This window comes from Symphalangus syndactylus, chromosome 11, assembly GCF_028878055.3.
Source record: "Symphalangus syndactylus isolate Jambi chromosome 11, NHGRI_mSymSyn1-v2.1_pri, whole genome shotgun sequence".
In the NCBI taxonomy this organism is placed as follows: domain Eukaryota; kingdom Metazoa; phylum Chordata; class Mammalia; order Primates; family Hylobatidae; genus Symphalangus; species Symphalangus syndactylus.
The window spans coordinates 12,919,875-12,944,695 of record NC_072433.2 but is presented as its reverse complement, the minus strand read 5'-3'; the positions used below and the strand labels follow the sequence as shown (position 1 = coordinate 12,944,695).

At 43.0% G+C, this 24,821-nt stretch overlaps 1 protein-coding gene across 15 annotated transcripts in view; it reads right to left on the bottom strand.

Moving 5' to 3' along the window:
- Positions 1-23,017, bottom strand: part of NCOA2 (nuclear receptor coactivator 2) — a 298,236-nt gene extending 275,219 nt beyond the window's left edge. For 2 of the 15 annotated variants that reach the window (XM_063612648.1, XM_063612646.1), the window contains exon 1: positions 22,243-22,484. The gene's annotated coding sequence lies outside the window, so the exon portion shown is untranslated. The other 13 variants (XM_063612647.1, XM_055232957.2, XM_055232966.2 and 10 more) reach the window with 12 other exon arrangements.
- Positions 23,018-24,821: the final 1,804 nt, after the last annotated feature.

Below are 24,821 nucleotides of genomic sequence, written 5' to 3'. Positions count from 1 at the left end.
CTGGGATACGAAGGCCAGGGCTAGACAGTGGATGGGGCTGTGTTATCGCCTGTGTGAATGTACAGCAACCAGATCTAAGAGGAAAACACCTCACCAAGGAGGAGCTGGACCAGGAATTATCTTCTTTTGTTTAATCCCTTGACCTATAATTACTCACTTAAGGCAGACACACTGTCAGAAGTTTTACTAGAAGTTATTGGTCTAACATATATCAGTGTTACTGAGATTTATAAATCATGTTTAAATTGGAATACTTGAAATCCAACATTTTAAATGGTTATGTTCTTACAGAAGAGGGACACCAAAATCATCCTAGTTTTTTGTTTTTTTTTTTTCTGAGACAGAGTTTCGCTCTTGGTGCCCAGCCTGGAGTGCAATGGCATGATCTCAGATGATCTCAGCTCACTGCAACCTCTGCCTCCCGGGTTCAAGCGATTCTCCTGCCTCAGTCTCCCGAGTAGCTGGAATTACAGGCATGCACCACCACACCCGGCTAATTTTGTGTTTTTAGTAGAGACAGGGTTTCTCTATGTTGGTCAAGCTGGTCTCGAACTCCTGACCTCAGGTGATCTGCCCACCTCTCAGCCTCCCAAAGTGTTGAGATTACAGGCGTGAGCCACCGATCCTGGCCTAGAAATTTTCTTTATTGCTATTTGAATGCTCTGCTCATACTTCTAAGAAAAAAAAGTTTATTCCTTTGAACTTCATAAACAGAGCTTATAAATAGTCTTCTCTGATGACTGTATCTAAATATCTCACCTTTCCCTGTGGATCTGGAAGTTTTCCATCAGGGAATTTAGCTATACAAAGTGTTCCATCAACTCTGAGAACACCAGTGTACTCCATTTGGGTATAACCATGGGCAAACCTTTGTAAAATGTGAATTTATCTTTGAAACAGGCCAAATCTTGAAAAAACCAAAAGAACCAAATTATCCCTATGGAAAAGAGAACTATTACTGATGATCAGATTTAATTAAACTGTGCAGCAAAGGCCACTTGATGGAGAATAACTAAATAGACTTGCTTTCCATGGTGATTCAAGTGGTTTTGAAGCATCTACTTACAGGATTATATTCAAACTCCAAAAAAAAAAAAAAAAAAAAACACAAATACTTGATTTTGGTGAAATATGTCCAACCATTCTTAGCAAGAGCTTCATTTTTCTGAGAAAATTATTGTATATTAAGCCACAGTCTGAACTGGTCAAAAATAACACTTAAGTCTTATGCAGGAATTTTCTCAAAAGGGGTTTTATTTTAAATTATAATTAAATTAACCAAATGGTTCCAACATTGAGTTTAATCATTAGACACTTCTCTGAGAAATCTAAGTATATAATCTCTTTGTCGAGAATAATACTGTCCACTTCTAAGACCAACACTTAGATACATCTATCAGTCAATTTTCCAGGTTAATGAAATGTGAATTTTATATACTTTATTTTTTTATTATTTTCCATATGATAATTACAATACTCTATCACCTCTGAGTAGTTTTTAAAATAACCCCCCAATTTTTTCCAAAACATAAAGAGCTTTAACTCTATTGACTTAAAACACCTTCCTTTCAATCTTCTCTGTAAAACAGCACTGTCAGGTTCATCTTCAACTACATGAAACCACAGGAATGTAACAGAGACAGGAATGTTGGTAAGCCAAATGATACATCAGATCATCTTTGTTCTTCCCCACTCCCATCCATTGAGAACCACTGAATCAGACCTACCAAGTGCTAAAATGTTAATGGATTGTAATAATAATCATTCTGTAAACAAAGTAGAAACACAGTTACTCTAAACAGTGAATAATTAGAAAATAATTCATAATGTATCCTTATGGACTACAGAATGCTGCACCACCCTTTGCATTTCTGTTACACCCTTCAATTGATAAAGAAGGACCATAAAAACCTGACCATAAATAATCCTGAATGCACAGGTGGGTCTTGTCTTCAAGACTAACTTCTTTCATAGTTCTTTGAAACATCCTCTATTTGAATTTAAAATAATCTAGTCTGAATTATAATACCAAATAACTAATCAAGATTTATTGAACACCAACTGTATGTCAAATACGTATCACTGCAGGTGATTCAAAGTGACAATAACAACAGTGAACATTTACAAAAATTGGGGCGCAAGGTCACACTTGTTCAAGTGATGGAGTTGGATGGCAATCCAGGCAGTGCTACACCAAACTGCCTTCACAGAACTGAAAAACAAATACTCTTGTATTCAAGAAACTCTAATTTTATTTTATTTTTTGAAGCAGTCTCCCTCTGTCACCCAGCCTAGAGTGCAGTGGTGTCATCATAGCTCACTGCAGCCACAACTCCTGGCTCAAGCACTCTTCCCACCACAGCCTCCTGAGTAGCTGGAACTACAGGTGCACACCACCACACCCAGCTAATTTTGTTAATTTCTTGTAGAGATGGGGTCTCACTATGTTGGGCAGGCTGGTTTCAAACTCCTGGCCTCATGTGACCCTTCCACCTTGGCCTTCCAAAATGCTTGGATTACAGGCATGAGCTACTGCACCCAGCCAAGACCTCCAAATTTTGCTGGTACTTAACATATTCCAATAGAATGTTCCACAAATTTTACAACTTTTCTGCCTTTTAGGCATCACCTTTTAAGAGTGATGAAAAAAACCTAATGATAGTATCTTGAAATATTTTACTTTCATTTTATCCTTAGAATTGAAATGCCTTTTCCGAGGCATTTGTGTGTAACTCGTGGTACATAAAACACACATTAGTTACTTTAGTGCACGGTTTTCTTCTCTTTCTGCTATTGAGAAATTTCTTAATATGCAAGAGTGAGCCCAAACAGTACATGCTGACTGATGAACAGTCTTGCCCAGTAATCTCCATACTTCTCAGGTTACCAGGATTCCTGATGGGAAAGAGGATTCCATGCCCCTCTGTGCTTAGGACCAGACAAAGGGATCTTCAAGTATTGTTCCCCACCATAGCTATCAAAAGTCACTTGAAAACTCTCTTTAAAATTACAAAGATTTCTAGATGCATCCATACTTTTATAAATCTCAGTGAATGAGATCTTGGAACTACCACTTTGATAAGCAAGGTAGATAATTTATGCACTCTAAAATAAATGTATAGACTCTTGGACGAGAGACTTGTTCTATCATCCATGCTCTCACCACGTAAAAAGGCCTGCATCTTTTTACAAAAGGCTGCCTTAATCTATAAAATGGATCATCTGGGGAAGCAGCACCATTCTAGTGCTTTCAGGGAGAACTGTGTTCATTATTACTTATAAGTGGCTTTCAGGGCTAACTCCCTGGAAACGCCTGTGGTAAAATAAACAGTCCAAAAATACACGTTGTCATCATTTAATCAAGAGTTGTACACAGTGTATATACATGAGAAGAAACAAGAGAGAGGGGCCATACTTTTTCTTTATTAAAAAAAGATAATTCTAGAATGTAAAGAAAAAATTTTAAAACATTAACTAATGCCTTTCAATCCTCCTCAGTGATAACCAGAGAATCCAATTCCAGAAGACTTCTTTAAAATTATCTAATTCATTCTGGCTTCATGAATAATAAAAACCTTCTATTTGATGCTCAGCAGCAACTCAAGTGTTATTATCCCCATCCAACAAAAAAGGAAATTTGGGACTCAGAAATAAAGCACTTGTCCAATGCAACAGGTCCATCCAGAGGCAATATACTTGATCATTATTAAACTTCTTTTAATATTTTTAGTTTTTTTTAAGAGATGGGAGTCTGACTCTGTCGCCCAGGCTAGAGTGCAGTGGCATGATCATGGTTCACTGCAAGCTCAAACTCCTGGACTCATGCAATTCTCCCACCTCAGCCTCCCAAGTAGCTGGGTTAATTTTTCTTTTATTTTTGGTATAGATGGGGTCTCACTTTATTGCCCAGTCTGGTAAACTTTGTTTTAAATCATACGAATGTCCTCTAGTCAAGAAAAAAGCCTATAAACTTTTTGAAAAATTATTTACCTACTATAGACAGAGTCTTGCTATGTTGTCAGGCTGCAGTACAGTGGCTATTCATATAACACACTGCAGCCTCAAACTCCTGGGCTCAAGCAGTCCTCCTGACTCAGCCTCCTGAGCAGCTGAGGCTATGGGTATGCAACACCCTGCCATGTTGGCAATATCAGAAAGTTCTTCTAAATGTCTGTCTAAAATCCCTTTAGATATAGTTTAAGAATGCTCTCTTTTGTAAACTAAAGAACATCTGGTCATTATATCTCATATTGAATCACTTCACATGTCTCAGAAATAAACAATCCTCTTTCCTCTCTTATTTTAAAGGAAAGGACAGTAACGCTTCAACTTTCTACAAATTAGCCTGTGACAAACAGATGGTGGCTCCCAACACGACTGCAATCTCTCATCCCACATGCTCCTCTTATAACGTGTCTTCCAAGTACAGCTGGAATCAATGCTTCCTCCCTGCTGAATTCCTCTCAAGTACAGCTGGAATCAAGGCTTCCTCCCTGATGAATCTGGATGGGGGATAGAGGGGGAGGGCAGGGGGGCAGCTTGGGACTAAGGGCATATGTGATCCTATGTAACTTTTGAGGTTAAGTCATAAAGGGAATACAGCTTCCTTGGAATCTTCATCCACTGAACTTCTGCCGCCATGCTGTGAGGAAGTCCGAGCAGGTACAAGGAAAGCCCAATTTGTAGGTATTCTAGCCTGCAACCTAGCCTACATCCCAGCCAACAGCCAGTAGGAAAGGCCAGGCATGCAGGTGAGCAAGGCTTCAGCTGATTCCAGCCCCCCAGTCATAGACTCAGCCCTGGCTTTGCGTCTTCCGAGCTGAGGTGCCAGACATCATGGGGGCAGATAAGCTGCGTCAATTATACCTTTTATGATTCTGAGCCACAACATTTGTGAGCATAATGCCACCAAGTATGGGATGGTATATAATGCAGCAATAGTAAATAGAACTCCCTGATTCAGAACTCAAGGAAAAAACTGAAAAGGAAGCAAAGAATTAAAGGCTGCTTTCCCTATATTCAAAATGAATATTCCACATTCTGTGCACTAAAGATCACTAGCTTTACTGTAAGTCTCTCAAATTATCATGCAGCTCTTATTAAAGGTACACGTAAAATGAGGAAAAATTGAAACATACTGTAATATTTTCTGTCTTCATCCTATGCACAGGCCTCTTTAGGATGTCTTTTCTCTGACAAAATCTCACCTAGGCCAGTCTTTAAGGCTCAAATCAAACACTACAGCAGCTCTGAGGCCTTCCTTCACTTGCAAGATGCAGTTTGCTCACGTAACGTTATCTGTAGAGCCCTCCACTCTAAGACAACTTTTTATTCTAATGTGTATTATACAATAATTATTTGTCTACATGGCTTTTGCCTTCCCTAAGCGTAAGGTCCTTGAGGATAGGAACACTTCTTTTTTAATCTTTGTATACTAGTGTCTGTAATATACAAGTCACTCATTAAATTTTTGCTGAATAAACAAACAAACCTGGTTATCTGATTTTCAAATCCACAGCAGATAAAACACAGAATATTAGAAAAGAGGAAATGAACTGTTCTTTTTAAAAATCACACACACACACACACACGCAGACAGAAAGAGGTAACACTCAGGGAACAAAGATGGAACTAAGACAGTAAAAGCCTAGAATTCTTTAGTGTGGGGTCTACAGTTTACAATTACTTAGTGGAGAGAGACAGGTCAGTATCTTAAAAGATCTCACAGATCTCAGTGAATTTTTGCATATTTCAAGTAAGTTTAGTAAAGAGGGAAATACTACTCATTTTATAAGCATTTCTCCTAAGTGACTACTTTTAAAATTGGAGGTGCCTTTTAAAGGAACAAAAAACAGAACTAGGCAAGAGATCTCATTTTCTGGGGGTTTTATATAGTTACTGTTTTACAATAATATCGCTCTTTATATTATTTTTGTTGTTCCTTCTTGTTCTTAATGTCCCTGTTTTGGTTACACTTCAGACTACTTAAGTATTTTCCTCCCAACTGACCCAAGCTGCTATCACATCTGTTTGGGTTGTAGCACAGAGCCACTCAGTGTGCAATTCCAATATTTTGGCAAACTCCCTCCAACAGGCCAACATTTTATTTTTTTTTTTGAGACGCAGTTTCGCTCTTATTGCCCAGGCTGGAGTGCAATGGCACCATTTCAGCTCACCGCAACCTCCGCCTCTGGGGTTCAAGCGATTCTCCTGCCTCAGCCTCCGGAGTAGCTGGGATTACAGGCACACGCCACCACACCTGGCTAATTTTGAATCTTTAGTAGACATGAGGTTTCTCCACGTTGGTCAGGCTGGTGTCGAACTCCCGACCTCAGGTGATCTGCCCGCCTCAGCCTCCCAAAGTGCTGGGATTACAGGCATGAGCCACCACGCCTGGCCAAGGCCAACATTTTTTTAAAAGCAGCACAATACATACAGAATGACAAGAACAAGGAGAATGTCATCAAGTATGTCTGTAAGACATTTCAGGAAAACTTATTTTTAGACGGCAGAGTTTTGCTCTTGTTGCCCAGGCTGGAGTGCAATGGTGCAATCTTAGCTCATTGCAACCTCTGCCTCCCAGGTTCATGTGAGTCTCCTGCCTCAGCCTCCCGAGTAGCTGGGATTACAGGTACACACCACCACACCCAGCTCATTTTTAGTAGAGATGAGGTTTCACCATGTTGGGCGGGCTGGTCTCGAACTCCTGACCTCAGGTGATCCTACCTCAGCCTCCCAAAGTGCTGGGATTACAGCCATGAGCCACCATGCCCGGCCATTTCAGGAAAATTTTTACAAAAAATAAAAATAAAAATCTGAGTCACATATTATTTCAGGTTCATAGTCACCTTAAAATTGCCCAGATTTGTTAAACAAAAAGGTCTATGACCAGTGTCACTTTTCTTTCCACTTTTTTCTATCTTCTAAGTATGACTTCCCAGTTTTAAATATTAATTCCACAAAATAATATCTGCATTATTTTTAAGCAGCATTTTCTGTTCTGGGGTTGGGAGATGTTCTCTAGGATTCTCTATGTCCCATTCAGAAAAGTGCAGGGCCTGATTCAAAGCCATTAGCCTAACGATGACTCTAAGAGTACTTCCTTTGAGTCAGAGGAGATAACTTCATTTTGTTTTGCTTTTTCCAAAGCTTAAAAGTTTCAAGCCAAGTGTTTTTCTGGAGTTATTCAAATGCTTGTGATAATTCTTATTGTTTTCTTGGGTGACAAAATCTTTCCTGCCCACTACTCTTACACCAAAGTTTCTGTATCTACAATTAAGAATATAATTATGAGGCCAGGCACAGTGCCTCACACCTATAATCCCAGCATTTTGGGAGGCCAAGGCGCAAGGATCATTTGAGCGCAGTCCAAGACCAGCCTGGGCAACACAGCAAGCCCTGTCTCTATGGCAAAAAAAAAAAATTAGTCGGACATAGTGGCGCACACCTGTGGTCCCAGCTACTCAGGAGGCTGAGGTGGGAGGACCACTTGAGCCCAGGAGTTTGAGGCTGCAGTGAGCTATGATTCGTGCCACTGTACCCCAGCCTGGGCTACAGAGCAAGACCGTCTCTAAAACAACAATAATACATACATACATACATACATACATACATACATACATACATATTAAGAACATTACTACTACTACTTCTCCACTGGATTAGGTGAGTGAGACTGACCAGGTGCCTCTCTCTGGTGTCTACTACATACCTATGAATGATTTTTACATTTATGGTCTATTTCTCAAAGTGAGAATGAACCCCTGTGCACACTGTGATTCAAGAGGGAAGAGAGGGCTCTACCACACTTCTAGTAAGATCCTAAAGTAGGAAAGAGAAAAGGTAAGGTTAGGTATAAAGTAAAGAAGATGGAAATAATTATAGGACAGGAAAAGTCAACAGGGAGAACAGATGAAGACATTGCAAAGAAAAACAAAAGAGAGAAACAGAAACTTCCAAATTCAGTTATGAAGTAGTCAAGTATTCAAGAAACTGAAGTTACTATTGCTCCGAAAAGCTCCAGGAAATTTTCGTCTTCATAATGTTACTCCAAATAAGTGTTTGAATAAAAGCTTTCTATTTAGCCAAGGGGGCTGTAAAATTAGTGTCTCAATTGCTATCCCCCTCCTTAACATGAGCCTAAAACAGAAATCTACTTCCCAGGAGGGAAAAAATATCTCAAGTTGTCAGATGGTAAATGTCTCATGGTCAGATACTACCTCTTCATTTGCATCTCCTTATGATCTGCCAGTACAAAGTTTGCCTAGGCCCAGACCTAGAGACTTCAGAAGGAATGTGCCATGAAAAGGTCCAAGGATGCCATCACCTCGAGCAATAAGCTCTCAAAGGTTGGCTGTGCTTCTTCAGCCCTGATCAAACTCAGTAACATATTAACAACTTAATTTCCTAACATTTCTAGAGAAACTGAAGTCTGACGCCCCAAAATTGATAGAACAATTGCATCTTCTTCAGGACAATTGACTTAGACCCTTTAAAAAGTCTAAACAAACAAAACAAACCACGGGAACTGGTCCACCTTAAGAGATGAAAGGGAGAGAACAAAATGCAGTGAGTGAACTTGATTAGATCCTCGTTTGAAAAACAAAGCTGTTAACAGCCATTTTGGGGACAGCTGGAAAAACTGAAATAGAGCTGATATTAGATGATATTAGTTCTCTTAGGTTTAATAATGGTACTGTGTGTGTGGTTACCTAAGATAATGCCTTGATTTTAAGGCAATGCACTTTATGGATGAAGAATCCTATCTGTAATTTACTTTGAAATGGTTTATCCAATATACATACTCACAACCACACTGTGGAGAGAGTAGCAGGAGAAAGAAAAAACATTTATAGCAAAATTTATACAGGAATTCACTGTACTATTTTTCAACCTGTGTGTTGGAAAATTTTCATAATAAAAAGTTGGGACCAAAGAAATCCTTAGTCCTCCCTAAACCTCAATACTTTTCTAGCAGGTTTTTTGTCAGGAACTGAAAACAGGAACACACTGAAATAACAGTATTTAGCCTCTCACTCTACCACATTATTAAAGGATCGGGGAGCTAGGAGGGGAACAGGACACTGCACAAAGCGCCGCCCGCTTTTCCATCTGAGTCGCACAGTGTTTCTACGATTTAACGTTCATTGGTTGGTGGCAGAAAATGAAAAGATGACAGACAGATGGATAGCCTTCTGACTTATTCTGCAAATAAAAAGATCCTACAAAATAAGAAATTATTATTAAAAGGAGAAATTTGGGAAGAACGTTGAGAACATTTTTACAAGTGTTGCCACAAGAATGTATTAATGTGTGAACTGGAAGGTCTTTGCTCCTTGGATAGTTGTAGAATTTCATTATTTATCTATTAAGACATCAGCCCTCTAATGATGCCTTCATTCTCTTTTTTTTATCACTTCTTCAATGGAAGTAGTTAAGTGCCAACCCTGGTATACTTTCTTTGTATTTGGTTTTGTTTTATTACCTTTTCAGAACTACTGAATTTCCCCAAGGTTTCCTTTACCTTTTCCTCCTCTATCCACTATAAACTGATATTATTACTCCCTCTTCTCATTCCAGTGGCAAAATATTCTTCAGGGGAAAATTTAATAAGTCCAGGTGTGAAAAATGTCCAGTTTTACTGAAGTGACAAAGCCAAAAATTTAATTCTTTATTGTTCCTGATTTGAAGGTTCTAAGAGGACTGCCTTCCTTTTCCATAGAACGTTTTTAATAAAATCTGTAACTGATCTATTAAACAACTTACTAATAACCTTTGAATACTTTTGGACTCTCTCTCTTTTTGTTTGGATTGAGTTATTAAGTAAACTAAGATCAGTAATACAAACTCCCAAAATAATTGGGTTTTATGACAGAAGGCTGCTTCCTAAATTTTAGAATAACTCATCATTTTCTCTGGCCAAATCAAAGATAGTGAGCTTGCATGGTCAACACATGTTCACAAAAGGCCAGGTACAAAGGTTCACGTAAAGGGCAGAAGTGGGGAAAACTGGGTTCATGACAGACCCCTCCATTAAGTGTTTGAGGATATTATTCTATAATGCATGGGGAATTACATTATTAGAAAAGGAATATCTGGGGGAAGATCAATCTATTAATGACTCAAAGCAGAGAAGGAGGTCCTGTTAAATATCAGTCTAAAACACAGTTTTAAAATGAAAGCCTTCACACTGTCTTCTATACACTATTTGGGTGGATGGGAAAATGAATAGTGTATGTGTGTAAATATATAGCTATTCTCCATCCTTACTATCTCCCCCTGTTAGCAAACTAGCAAGAAAACAATTTCCTAAGTCATTCAGACAATATACACCATTTTAGGCATATTTACAGGACACAACATACAAACTGTAATTAATATCAGACTAGTCAAAGAATTTTAGTTCACAGTTTTTCTCCTGACATTAAACTTCAAAGAATGTATATCAAAAGATCTAATCTGTTTTACTAACAATGTTATGAAATAATCATCCATGTATTTATGTAAACCTTACAAAAAAAGCTTTTTTTTTGAGATGGAGTCTCGCACTGTCACCCAAGCTGGAGTGCAGTGGCGCGATCTCAGCTTACTGCAAGCTCCGCCTCCCAGGTTCATGTCATTCTGCCTCAGCCTTCCAAGTAGCTGGGACTACAGGTGCCCACCACCACACCCAGCTAATTTTTTTTTTTTTTTTTTTTTTTGTATTTTTAGTAGAGACGGGGTTTCACCGTGTTGGCCAGGATGGTCTCGATCTCCTGACCCTGTGATCCACCTGCCTCGGCCTCCCAAAGTGCTGGGATTACAGGCGTGAGCCACCGTGCCTGGCCCAAAAAAAACTCTTGCAGTAAGTAGCCTATTCCTCTTGAATAACAAGTATCATAAACTGACTACTCAGTTTGATACTTGATAAACTACTAGTATCCTTAAAAATCTTTCAAGCTGCAATGGCATGTACTCACAACTCTTGATTTATTCCATATATACCTTCATTAATTTGCAGACTTACACCATGGCTACTCTTTGCACTGATATTTTCCATCTGCATGGTCCAAACATTTTCCGCCTACATTCATACAGCAACTCTCAATATTCCTGCAAGTTTCTCCTTAGGCTGCCTCCAGTTTCTTTCCATATGCATTTTTTTTCTCCATTATACACTCAATTAATTCCTTTCTTGAAAGGAGTAAACGTCTATGAAAACCTGTGGTAGTTCCAAAAATGTGGGATTAAGCTCCCAGGGATACCTGAACCTCAAAAGGAAATAGGAAGGAGATGGGAAAGGGAAAACTCTCTTTACCCCTCGGTGGGAAGACATTGCCACCCCTCACTCCTTCCAAGGGCCCTAGAGGTACGCAAGCCCAGTGAAGACAGGGAACTCAGCCTCTGAAAACCACAAGCCCCAGAAAGCCTTCCCTTGCCTTAGGACTACCTACTCTTTATCTGATCTTGGGTGCAGGTGTGCCCCCACTTCTGTCCTAAGAGGGGGAAAACAATCCCCCAAATGCTCAGTCTGGTAACACAGAGGATGAGGGCAGAAGAGCTTTGGGGCTTAGTGGTGCCTGAAGGGCACAGGCCATCAGCATTGCCATCCTGTTCCACAATTAAGGATTCAGATCAAAAGGCTCTCTCTATACATGAGCTCCTGGTGGGATATCCTGAATCATACAATTGTAGTGCAAGTGAGCATCTAGGGCCTCCACCTGCTGAGACTTGCCCCATCCTCTATCTACCAAAGGCTCCCTCTTTTCCTCTCTTCTTCCCTCCCCACCAAAGGTCAGCAGCTGGCCCCCAACATCCCCCAGCTCCCCCAACACACACAGTGAGAGGAGGCAGGGAACAGCTGAGGCCTCTCCTAGCGACTCCTAGTTCATGACGCCTGCAAGAGTCTCAGATCACCCTGAAAGCCACACGCAGGGCCAGGCCAGGTGCGCCCAGGCCCAGTTCCTTCCTGACCAAACCTTTGCTTCCCTGGAGCCTAAAATCTGGGCTCCCCTTGTCTCCTGGCTCTCTTCTCCGCTAAATGTGTTTTCTTAAAGTGAAAATACTTAATACTAGAAATGAGATAATAAACGATCGTGAGAATGCTGCTATTGATTGCATGAGTGTCCTTTAACCAGGAAATAATGCTCCAGTTTTGTTTTCCCATGCCCTTCAACGTCCAGGCATTTTGTTGACTTCTATTGTTGTTGTTCACTGTCAGTACGTTCAGTCAGCGAATATAATGTCATTTTTTTGTATTACATGTAATAGCTTAGAATATTCCATTCTATTAGGATTGTTAATTAACTGTACAACCCTTTGCTTAAAATAAAAAGTAGCACAGCATAAGGAAATGATAGTCATGTGGTTTCCCATTTCCTTCACTAGGTTTCATGACGTACTATCTATTTAGAAAACAGTACAGTGGTGCTCAAATACAATAAAATAACATGTTTTTGTTGCCCAGGCTGGAGTGCGATGGCGCGATCTTGGCTCACCACAACCTCCGCCTCCTGGGTTCAAGCAATTCTCCTGCCTCAGCCTCCCAAGCAGCTGGGATTACAGGTGCCCGCCACCATGCCTGGCTAATTTTGTATTTTTAATAGAGATGGGGTTTCTCCATGTGGGTCAGGCTGGTCTCCAACTCCTGACCTCAGGTGATCTGCCCACCTCGGCCTCCCAAAGTGCTGGGATTACACGCGTGAGTCACTGTGCCTGGCCAAAATAACATGTTTAAATGAAATAAATATTTTTACATCACACTTGTATGAAAAAGCCTTAAGGAATCAAAACATTAATATTACTTAAAACAGTAACAAGAACACCACAAAAAATAAGTCTCAAAATAGAATTACAGAAGTTGAAAATATATTGAGAAACTCCAAAGAGGCAGGCATTCTTCAAGTTTTAGCAATTTGACTACAGTTTTCACCAATCTTAAATTGTCTTAATATTTTCAGCTAACACCATTTTGATGGCTTTAATCACCACTTTCATGACATCTAACACTGTAGGGTTTACAACAATATCCTTAAACAGGGAAAAAATAAAATACAGATATAAAAGCTAAGGAATGTAATACTCGATCCTACTACAACAGACGCTCAGCCCCAGTCTTCTGAACCACAATGTTGTCTAGCAACTAACTCCAACAACAAATCAGCCAATACCTCACTACTCTTGGGTTAAGCGATCTTAACACAGGCGCAACATAACTACTTTCTTAACAAATAGCTGGCTTCTTCACTAAGTGCTTTTGGCAGAGTAAATCTGTTTGGTAAAGGGGAAACTGTGGATCATGATCAGACATGATCTACATATATGAAATCCTTAATGATAGTAACAGACTTCCCCCGTAATCTTGATTGTATTCTTTTCACTACCACTTATATTTAATCTTCAACTTGAAGAAAAAATCAAAGTCAGGGAAGAAGAAAGATAAAAGGAGGTAGAGGAGAAAGGTGTGCAAAGATTCATACCCAAAGTGAAGCGGTCATAAGTTTGAACCATTATTTATCATTCCACCCTGATGTCAAAGCACTGCGTAGTAAGTGGTCAGCTACTGGAGTCTGGTCTTAATGCCAGGCACACCCTATGCTACATCCAGAACAGGCTGCTGGCACAAGATGGCAGATGCAGGACAGCAGAACCGCCTCAAGCACCGGCAAGCCCCCAATGCCTGTCTCCATAACTACAACCTGCTCTTGTAATTTCCAGAAATGCTGTAATATTAGGTTAAATTTGTAGAAATTCATATACTCCCGACATTCAATTCTACTACGGAATTTCCGTATTCCTTATTTAGTAATCTAAAAACCTTTTGACAATAACTGAAAGCTTTTCATTCTTAAGCATATTAACAGTACAATTAGAAATTTTAAGATAAGTTAATATAAAATATTCTGACAAATGCTACTATAATACCAAAGACAAGGGAAATCGTTTCATATTTAAATCATGAACTGATTTTATAAGCAGGAATGATCTGCTGGTAAAGACAATCCTCATTTAGATGGGGACTTCAATGGGCAGAGATCAGTCAGCACCAACAGGAACTACCAGAACTAACACTCTCCAAGTTAAGCCTTGGAAGGTTTTGGGTCGTATTTCATATGGACACACTAAATGAATAATAGAAAATACCATGCATTATATTCTCGTCGATGACAACAGGTCTTCAGTCTCAGTAGCTGGAACACTGTAAGCAATGATCCCACACATGCAGGTTAAAGAGTTCCCTGAAAGCTCTCCACGCTCCATGCAAACAATTGAGCAGACAGAAGAATTCCACAAATAGCAGAGCAGAAGTCAGATGACTGAATATATTATCAGCCTTCTTTTTGGGACTACAATACCTCAACACCTAGTCATCCATGCTGCGTGATTACAAAACATCCGCAAAACATGCATCACACAATCTGCGCACAACAGTTAAACAATATTAGAATTAAATGTTTTAAGGACATAAAAAGCCAAATACCTGTATCAGCATTCTATCCTTTCTAAGCCTATATCCTCAATAGTGCTCTGTCAATCTATTTTCTACCTATCCCCCACAATCAAGTTTTCTTGAGCTTTATTTTCTGAGCTTTTTATTGTGAGAACAATAGGCAACCTGAATATGCTCTTGCAAAATACACTCCCTACTCTTTTCCTTTTCACTAGTGGAGAATTACTGATCTATGTTACTTCAATAAAGCACTGGGTAAGAGAGCTAACAAGAACAGGGTTCTACCTCTCAATGCTACAGTGAGAAACATACAAGAGTATTGTAGGGGCATCTTTGCCCTGCACTTGGTTTTCAGTAAGCACTTAATAAATGTTAACTATTTTACTTCACCCATATAATTCTTATTTCCTGAAAATTAAAAGAAAAAAATCTATAATTTCAAGAATTGTTAAAAACTGAGCTGATGACTAAAAAAGCTAGAGACTATTCGTGGGTCTTAAAATAAATAACCTCTGTGCAGGTATAAGCCCTCCTTAAGGCAACAGCCTGGAAGATGCCTCCTGATATAATTTGCAAGACTGGAACTATTCAAATCTATTCATCCTTCTTATGGACTTAACAAGTAGACTGAGCCTTATAATGTCCCACAAACATTTGCTTTATCAGATTCCTAAAAGAAAGACGTTTTCAGATTCAACCATTCCCTCTGATGTTTATGATTTATTTCCCCCACTCAGTGGCAAAGTTAATTTTTCCTCCCAAAGTTTTGCGCACAGGCACAGGACTTAACCTCACTTTAAGCTTCAGCCTCCTTCTGGAAAATGGAGGTAACCTCTATTTTATAGGGTTGTGGCAAGAATTAAAGAATGAAGCACAACATCAAAAAAGCCTCTATCAGGTTGCTGGCACTCAATGATAGCTGCTATTATCATTTATGTTATCATTGTTACTCTTCTAATACAGACCTTTTAGTCAAGAGCAAGAATGGGCCAGGTGCAATAGCTCATGCCTGTAATCTTAGCACTCTGTGAGGCTGAGGCAGGCGGATCACTTGAGGTCAGGAGTTCAGGACCAGTCTGGCCAACATGGTGAAACCTCATCTCTACCAAAAAATACAAAAATTATGTGGGAGTGGTGACATGCGACAGCAGTCCCAACTACTCAGGAGGCTTAGGTGAGAGAATCGCTTGAACCCGGGAGGCAGAGGTTGCACTGAGCTGAGATCACACCATCGCACTCCAACCTGGGTAACAGAGTGAGACCCTGTCTCAAAAAAAGGAAAAAAAAAAAAAAAAAAGAGCAAGAACAAGCTACATCTAGAAAAACTGACAACCATAGCAGAATACTTGCACAAGGCTGCACTCAGGAGCATTCCATCCTTTAGAAACCTAGGTAGTTAAGGCCCAAAATGAGTAGCCCTAAAGCAGCAACAATCCACAGGCAACGCCTATCACCTTTGCCCAACTAAAGAGTGCCATCCTTACCATACACCACAACACACGACTCAAGGACAGAGAGCACACAACATGATTCCAGAGGAAATAAAACAAAAATAATTATAAATATTCATACCTTCATTAAATGAAATCTACTTGGTTGTAAGGTAATCAGTTAAGGGGACATTAAACAATATTTTTTATTATAAACATTTTAACCCCATTTTCAGGGAAAAGACAACCCAAACCCAAATCAAAGCACAATGTGCTGACATTATATAATTAAAATTACATACACACAAAAAGAACAGATCTTTAGTACTAAAGCAAATTGAAATTAAGGCATATATGTCCCCTCCCACCTCCCCAACCAAAAAAAGTGATCACCCACTCTATGTCCCCCCTTTGATCACTGGCTCTGTAATGGATGGTTTATATTATCAAAGTACACTGAAAAGGCCAGGACAGAGTACTCATCAAATGACTAAATGAAAAAATGAATGAGGCAATAGTTAAGTCAGACAAGAAGGCAAAGACAAGGTCCAAAAAGCCCAAAATGATGGCCAGGTATGGTGACTAATGCTTTTAATCCCAGCACTTTGGGAAGCCACGGGGAGAGGATGGCCTGAGCCCAGGAGTTTATGACCAGCCTGGGGCAACATGGCAAGACTCATCTCTACAAAAAATATCAAAAATTAGCTAGGCGTGGAGACACACACTGTAGTCCCAACTACTTGGGAGGCTGGGTCAGGAGGATCGCTTGAGCCTAGGAGGTCAAGGCTACAGTGAGCTGTGATCATGCCACTGCACTCCAGCCTGGATGACAGAGCGAGACCGTATCTCAAAATAATAATATAATAATAACAACAACAGCAAGACCAAAGTAAGATTTAAGTTGGCCAGGGGAACTCAAACAATTCGGAACTGGCTGCCTACAAAGCATAAATTCTGCCAGAATTAACAGGCTAATTTCAATTCTCCACATATCTGTCAGCTGATGCCTAGTCAAAGTAAAGATGTTTTCTTTTCCCTTTAGAACATTTAACTAGTTGCGAATAACTTCTACCTATATGATTCTGTGTCCAAAACCTCAAAAACAGCTATGTAAGACACCACCATAGGTTCCCTTGTCATTTAATTCTTCTCTAGAAATTTCCAGCCAGAGAACCAACTGAAAATTATCCTAGAATCAACATTTCCACAATCGCATTATGTCATCACAGCCATGGGGACCCAGAAATGTGGTCACTCATCAACATTTCATAGAGTAAACACATAAAATCTTTGCCCTAAAAGCTAACAGTATTAGGATCTACCTGCAGACCACCTAGTCTTTTAATTTCAGTTGCCTTCATAGTTTACCTTTAAGATTTCCACTCCTTTTCATAATCAGTTTTACCACAGCTAAGAGAACTACACCAGCTTCTAAAATATCCACAAAAGTCACATTCTCACCTCTATCTAGAAATTAGCATCTAGAATCCATAAAGATTTTTTTTTGTGATGTCTGAATTGAAGGTCTGCAACATTAAAATTGTATTTCATAGCTTTTCCAGACATTACTTGTAATAGACTTCAGAGAGTAATATGACATATTCTTTTTACAGCCTGCAATTCATAAAACCCTACTAGAAGCCTTTAAAAACAAAAAAGGAAAAACACAAACACCTAGAACACAAACACTTAGAACCTTTTTTGTTTGTTTAGAAAAGTAAGGCATAGAGAGGTAGAATTAGTCTTAAATATGAAAGGGTACAAAAAAAACTGAAGGTTTTGTTCCGTTTTCCCTTAAATGGCTTTCATTTTTGGTATGAACTATAGTCTTATTCTTTCACTATGGAAAAAGATCCTGATTTGTTGCTGGTTTTATGATTTGCTGCAATAAAAGACCAATACCTTAAAGCAGTGACTTATTTTCTCCCTCCTATTCTCTTAATCTAAAATCAATAAAGCATGTAATAACATATATTACTAAACAAAACTACATACACAAAATACTAAAGTTAGTAATTTCTTAAATAGCAGTTTTTTCATAACAATAAATAAGCATTAACTTTGCTTTTAAATATAACTTCGATCATGACACAATAATGGCCAAAATATCAAATGAGGGCATGCTGTGCATTTCAGAAAAATTGTTTAAAGAGACCATCCCCTTTTGTATTTTCCTGTACTATCCAACATCCTAAAGAGTGCTTAAAGAATTGCTGTTAAACTCAATACAACACAAACAATTTTTCCTAAGAAATCCAAGCTGTCAACTTATGGGTCACATTTCAACCTTATGTAATTTGAAACAGCTACGGTACTGAATCCTTAAATACAGGGCATATAATGGAAGGACTGCTCACAGATCTTGATGTTACTGAAGCTTGAAAAGCTTTAATAAGATACAACTATAAATAAAGACAACTGCTCACGCTTGTAATCCCAGCACTTTGGGAGGCCGAGGCGGGTGGATCACGAGGTCAGGAGATCGAGACCACAGTGAAACCCCGTCTCTACTAAAAATACAAAAAATTAGCCGGGCGTGGTGGCGGGCGCCTGTAGTCCCAGCTACTTGGAGAGGCTGAGGCAGGAGAATGGCGTGAACCCGGGAGGCAGAGCTTGCAGTGAGCCGAGATCGCGCCACTGCACTCCAGCCTGGGCGACAGAGCGAGACTCCGTCTCAAAAAAAAAAAAAAAAAAATAAAGACAACTAAGGAGCATTACCCCTTTATCCACAGCCCAAATCCCCCTCCAAGCCTTACATTTTATATTTCCAATAAAATGCTCTTCTAACACTAAGCCAGTCATCTAAATTATATTTAACCAATGAAGGGTTAAAATCCAAAACATATTAACTACTCAAAACATAACAAATCCGTAATTGGTGAGCTCCTTTTCTACCCTCCTGCTTCAGTATACTGACATCTAAAAGTCAAAGAACTCCTCTGTTTAAGACTGAAATTCCCAGGAGGAGGGAAGCTCAGATCCAGTCTGAGAGCACACAATGGAATCACAGCTGACGATGCACATCTTTTTCTAGATGTCTCCATATGCTTCAGAGGTTTTTTTCCCCCCAAGCCAGGCATTAGGAGACTTGGTTCTCTCTACCACCAAGAATCTGAGCACATTTTCAAGGACTGTTGCAGAGAATTAAGTAAAATAATGTGTTGCTCTTAAGCATACAAAAGAGAGAAGGGCATATGTCAGAGTGCCCATAAGTAACTAAATTAACAAATGGTGGGGGGTTTTGAATGTTGTCTCTAATACTCCTTACCTCTGTCAGTCTAACTGTTTGGTTTACCTTCTCTGTTTTTACTATTTTATTACAAACAACATCTCAAGAGCTACAGCAAAATGCAATTAATTCTTGTCTATATGCACCCAAAATGATCCTGAATTGGGAATTCTCATGGTAAATTTGAAAACAGTATATTACAACAGAACACATTTGTAAGGTTTGGCAAATACTGTTCCCGAGAACTGCAGTCCCCTTCAATTCTTTCTTAGCAATCCAAGATTAATAAAAGCTTGACCTATAGAAAAGATACATATTTTCCACATAAGATACCTAAAAGAAAACACTCCCAAAATTAAATTCATGGGATACTTATGACAAAAATGAATGAATTCATTCTTAATCTAACACTTTTCATTCTTTGAACTCCCAAAGATTCTACAAATTCCAGGTGAGAAAGGGAGCATTACTTCTGTCAGTGTCACCAACAAAGAACAGGAACACACACACATACTCGCACACGCGCGCACACACACGTGCTTTGTAGCAGCTGCTTTCTTTTTAAAAGACTGCTATTCCTGCAGAGCAACCTGTGATCTTTACAGAGAATCAAAGACCTCTGTTCCTAAAAGTCAAGAGCTGAGAAAGTCACTTGACTGAACGCGCAATAAACAGTTAAAACCAAAGATGTCTCCAAACCTTGTATAAACCAGAAAAGTACCCACACACTGTACAATTCAGCAGTGTTTAAGAAAATTAAAATTATTTTTAAGAATCTTTTGTGTGGGAGTAATCTGGCAAACTACATTTTACTCAGACTTTTTTCTGTAGACAAATATTCTTTGATTAGCTTTGCTCCTTAAATACCCACACTTAATGTTTCAATCAGTGATGCTTTAGTTCCCAACTTCATTTTGTTTACCCAAGAAAGAGCGAAAAGAAAAAGAAATGCATACCATAAACCACAACTTTTTTTTTTTTTTAATGACATCCCCAAATGCCGAAGTTTCAAGTGCACTTTGGGAATCGGCGCTCTAATTAAACAAGGAACCAGTGAAGCCATTACGAACAATGATGCTTTCTACTACCAATAATCAGTTGACGTGATACTACCCCGATGCCTTCATTCTCAGGGTTCCCTTTCAAATTTCATTGTCCCCATTCTGGCGTAGCTGAGTGAAACCGAGACAGAGGTAAACGGATAACTTCTGTCTTCTGTGACCCTTAGCATGTAAACCGGACGCTGAGGTCCAGGACGTGATCACTACAGCATATGCCATTTTAGAAACCGGCCTCGGGGAGTTACCGCCACATCCTAAAGTGGCTTTAGACTTCGTCGTGTCTAAGACAACGTCTATTTCGGTAGGAAAAACATACAGGACCTCGAGTGCCTCGGCAGCATCTCCGGGTCGGAGGCCCTCTAAGTGACACAACCCCAGAAATCAAGGAGCGGGTGACTCGGGGATGGACAAGAGTAGCTCGCTCTCGGCGTCTCCATGACTCCCCCGCCCCGCATGCAACTCTGCTCTAACTGGTCCGGAGAAACCCCGCCCCCTTCCTTCCTCCGGTCCGCACGATTGGCTCACCGACACCCGGCAGGTCAGCTCCCTGCCTTCGATTGGCTCACTGCCCCATCAGTCAGACGCAGCGAGATTCGGGTCGGTGGGAAGGGAAGGCGTCGGAGGTGGTGGAGTGGGATTGGGATTAGAGGACGAGGTGGCGGAGGAAGGTGTTCAGGCTCTGTCTCTGGTTTGGGAAAGTTTCCCCTACCAGTGACGGACCCAGAACGCGGGAGGCCCAGTCCAGCTCCGGGCCAGCGGAAGGGGGATCCGGTCCCCGATTCCCGCCCCTCGGTCCCGCAGGCCCCGGAAACCAATAGAGGGAGGGGGAGAGGGAGGGACCATCTAACCAGGGACCGACCCACCCCCGGTCTCGGAAGAGGCGCCTCTGGGACTCCCCCGAGGGGAGGAGGCGGGGAGCGCAGCCGGCAGCGACGACCCCGGCCCCCTCCCCCAGCACCCCCCAGGGGCCCGAGAGAGCCGGGTCCCCGTGCCCGGGGCGTGACCGTCGCGAGGCGGCCGCAAGGGCCCCTCCCGCCTCCCGCCTGGGGCCCCGAGGGCCTGTCCCTTCAGGGGCGGGGAGAAGGGGGCGAGAAAAGGGGGCGCTGGCGAGCCAACCCGGAACCTCCCGGTCCGCCTCCCGCCCTCGGCCCCGGCCCCGGCCCCGGCCCCAGCGCGCCTCCTGCACACACGCCCGCACCCAGAAAGTTCAGTCAGGGGCGAGCCCGGCTCGGCGCCGCCGGGGCCCGGCCCCCGGCTCCCCGCCCCCACCACGGCCCGGCCTGCTCGGCCCCAGCGCGCCGCCCGCCCCTCCCCGCCCCGCCCGCCGCAGCTCCTTCCCGTCCGCCCGCGGCGCTCGGCGCCCCTCGCCCCCCGCCCCCGGCGGTGACACGGGCCCGGGCCGCCCGCCGGGCCGCGGATCCCTTTCCCCGCCCCGCGCTGCAGCTCGCCGGCCGCCCCGACACCCCGCTTCACCTTCACACACCCCCAGCACTTCCCGAGTCCTGCCTCCCCTCGCCCGGCTCCCACTCTCCGCTGCAGCCGCTCCGCGCTTCCATTAAAGAATGCACCTTCCCGGGATTCACCTTCTCGGCTCTGCCGCGCTGCCCCCGAAGGGTTAGAGCCTCGGTCTCCGCCGACCCCGCACCGGGCTGGGCAACGGGCACTCGCTCCTCGGGGCGGGGGCCGCGCCCGCACCCCCAGCCTCCCCGCCGCGCCTCGGCGCTCACCTCTCGCCCGCGCCGCGGGCTGCAGCCTCCGCCCGCCTCGCGCTCCGGGACTCGTCTCCTGAGCTCTCGCAAGGCGCTGGAGCGCCTCCTTTCTCTCCCGGGGACTCCGCGTCTCCCCGTCGCTTCCCGCCCTCCCCACCCCCAAGCCCCAACTCCCCAGCGTCGCTGCGCCTCCGGGATGCAACTCCCGTTTTCCGCGCACTCCGGCGGCGGTCCCCGCACACAAAAACAGCCTCTCGGAGGCGCACGGCTCTGTCGGAGCTCGGCGCAGGAAGGGCAGTCGCGGCCGGGGGGTGGGGACGCGGCGCCCCCCGCCTGCCGCCCGCCCCCCGCCCGCCCTCGCGGCCCCGGGGGAAGGCGCGGTTACCGGCTCGGGTCGGTCACGCCGTCAGGTGCCGGCTGCCGTCGGCGCTGACCTTCGCCGCCGAAGCTGTAGCCGAGGCTGCGGCCGCCATGTTCCCGTGTTAATAACTGCTGCCTGGTTGTTTATTTCAATGGAGATCCTCCCCCAACTCCCTCCTCCTCCTCCTCCGCGTCTCCGCACTTGCGGAGAGACAGACCGCGCGAGCTCGCGAGCAGGGGAGGGGGCTCGGGAGCCAGGCCGTCCCTCCCTCTGCCTCCCCGGCGGTGGCCGCCGCCAAGTCCTGTCACCGGGAAAAGGACGGGGCGGAAACTTGCCTCTCGCGCCCCCGAGGAAGGGGCAAAGGTGGACGCAGGGTTGTCCGGGGAGCAGCCCCTGGCCGCGGGGTCCGCAGCATCTCCGTCGGCAGAGTCCTCTGAGAAGGCGGTCCGGGGAGAGGTGAAGAAGAGTAAGGGGACAGGGGACAAAATGGGTGACTGGTAGAGGGAGGGTGACCTAGGGGTGACTGGAACTGAAGAGAGAGTCAACAGAGGACTGCATGGGAGGGCAAAGGGCAATGCCAAAAAGAAAACTAGCGACTGGGACGGGCCTGGGCCGCTGAGTTAGAGGCAGTGGGGCCTGGGGGCTGCAGACGGCAGGGACGGTGCCCCAAGACGAAGATCGGGGAGAGCCGAGTTCCAGGGTCGCCAGGAGAGGACCCTCCCGCCCGTCCGGCCGGGCCTCTCGGCCAGCACCCTGCACCCCCTCGGGCGCACCTCCCCCTACCCAACTCCCGGTCCTGCCGCTGCGCCCCGGAGGCGCCCCGCATCCGTCAAGTCCCCTACGGCTCCAACAGGGAGAGGCTTCTCCCATTGCAGTCGTATCTCCAGAGGGGATGGAGAGGCGCGACTGTGGGAGCTGGAAGGGGCACCACCCGGCAATTGCGGGGTAAAGCAAATGCTGCACACAGGGTGTAAAACTTAACCTGGTTGAGAATTCTCGGCACATCATGAAATCATAAGTTTTTATTGGAAAGTCCACTCTCTAGACATCCGTGAACAAAGTACTGAGGGGACGTAGGAGATTGGCACTGAAAATGCGAGAACCCCCATTTAAATGTTACTTAGACCGATCTGTTTTACGCTTTGGAAAAGCAAGTGTTTTTTCCAACTTATACGGTAATTAGTTGAAAAAAAAATAAACTTTTGTTTAATGGCAGTTACCAAACTATGAGAGGAACGTATTCCCTGATTTTAATCTTAGAAAGGTCACTTGCTGTAGACAATACGTGTTTATTGAACACTTACTGTGTATCTGACTATGCTAGGTGATGTATATACGCTATAGACCTTAATCCTCAAACCTTCCGAAGTCATTGCTGCTTTTCACTTCACACAAAAAATTGAAGCTTAAAGTAATTTGCCCAGGGTCACAGCCAGTAGTTGGAGAGGATGTGAGCCCAGTTCTGGTGAGCTCCAAAGCCCATGCTTTTAAACCTGTCTTCATCCTAAAATTTGTGGGTGTACCACCAATTTTATTTGGGAAAAGAATTAAAAAAATGTGGGGGGTGTGTGTTTGTGGATAGAAAATGCTTGGAAGCCTATAACAACAACAGTTAGCGCTGGGGAGTGTAAGAACTGGGTGATGAGGCACTTCTACTTTTTATTTTGCACACCTATCTAATGTTTGAAATGTTTGCATTGGCCGGGCGCGGTGGCTCACGAGGTCAGGAGATCGAGACCATCCTGGCCAACACCGTGAAACCCCGTCTCTACTAAAAATACAAAAATTAGCCGGGCGTGGTGGCGGGCTCCTGTAGTCCCAGCTACTTGGGAGGCTGAGGCAGGAGAATGACTTGAACCGGGTAGGCGGAGCGTGCAGTGAGCCGAGATCGCGCCACTGCACTCCAGCCTGGGCGACAGAGTGAGACTCCGCCTCAAAAAAAAAAAAAAAAAAAGAAATGTTTGCATTGACTATGTATTAATGTATATTTTTAAAGATTTTTTTATTTTTTAGCTAGCTGGAATAATAGAATTCTGTTCCCAAAGCGTTTAGAGGAAGTGGAGAGTTTTTTTATGGCCTATCTTCTGCTAATACCAGTCTGTAGCTTGTCTACAATGGGGTAGTAGTCACCTGAGGTTTGTCACAATGCTGAACTCCCGATTTGCTTTCCTGTCCTCACCCCCAACTGTGAGCTATCAGGAGTTGTGATAATAAATACGTAAATAAATAAAAATAAAATAAAAAAAAGATTCTCCTCCTTGCTTGCTATCCCTCCCATTTTGGCGGAAGTCCCGAGTCTATCAGTCCTCTGCAATCGTATCGTGGATTTCACACTTTTTAAAACTACCCATGATACCTCTGCAAACAAATGACTCCCCCCATTGCATTCCCATATTACCCAATAAAACGTCTTACGACGGCTGAAGACTTTTTCTTACAAGAAATAAACAAAAACGTGTGACAGCATAGTAGATGAGTTCCATGCCCAAGTGCTACTCAATTGCCTGAGCTTGAATTGAATTGTGTGACTTAAACTCTCTCTCGTACAATCTCTGGGCGCCCTCTGAACTTCAGGCTGTTGCTGTAACAGTAGTCTGTCTTGC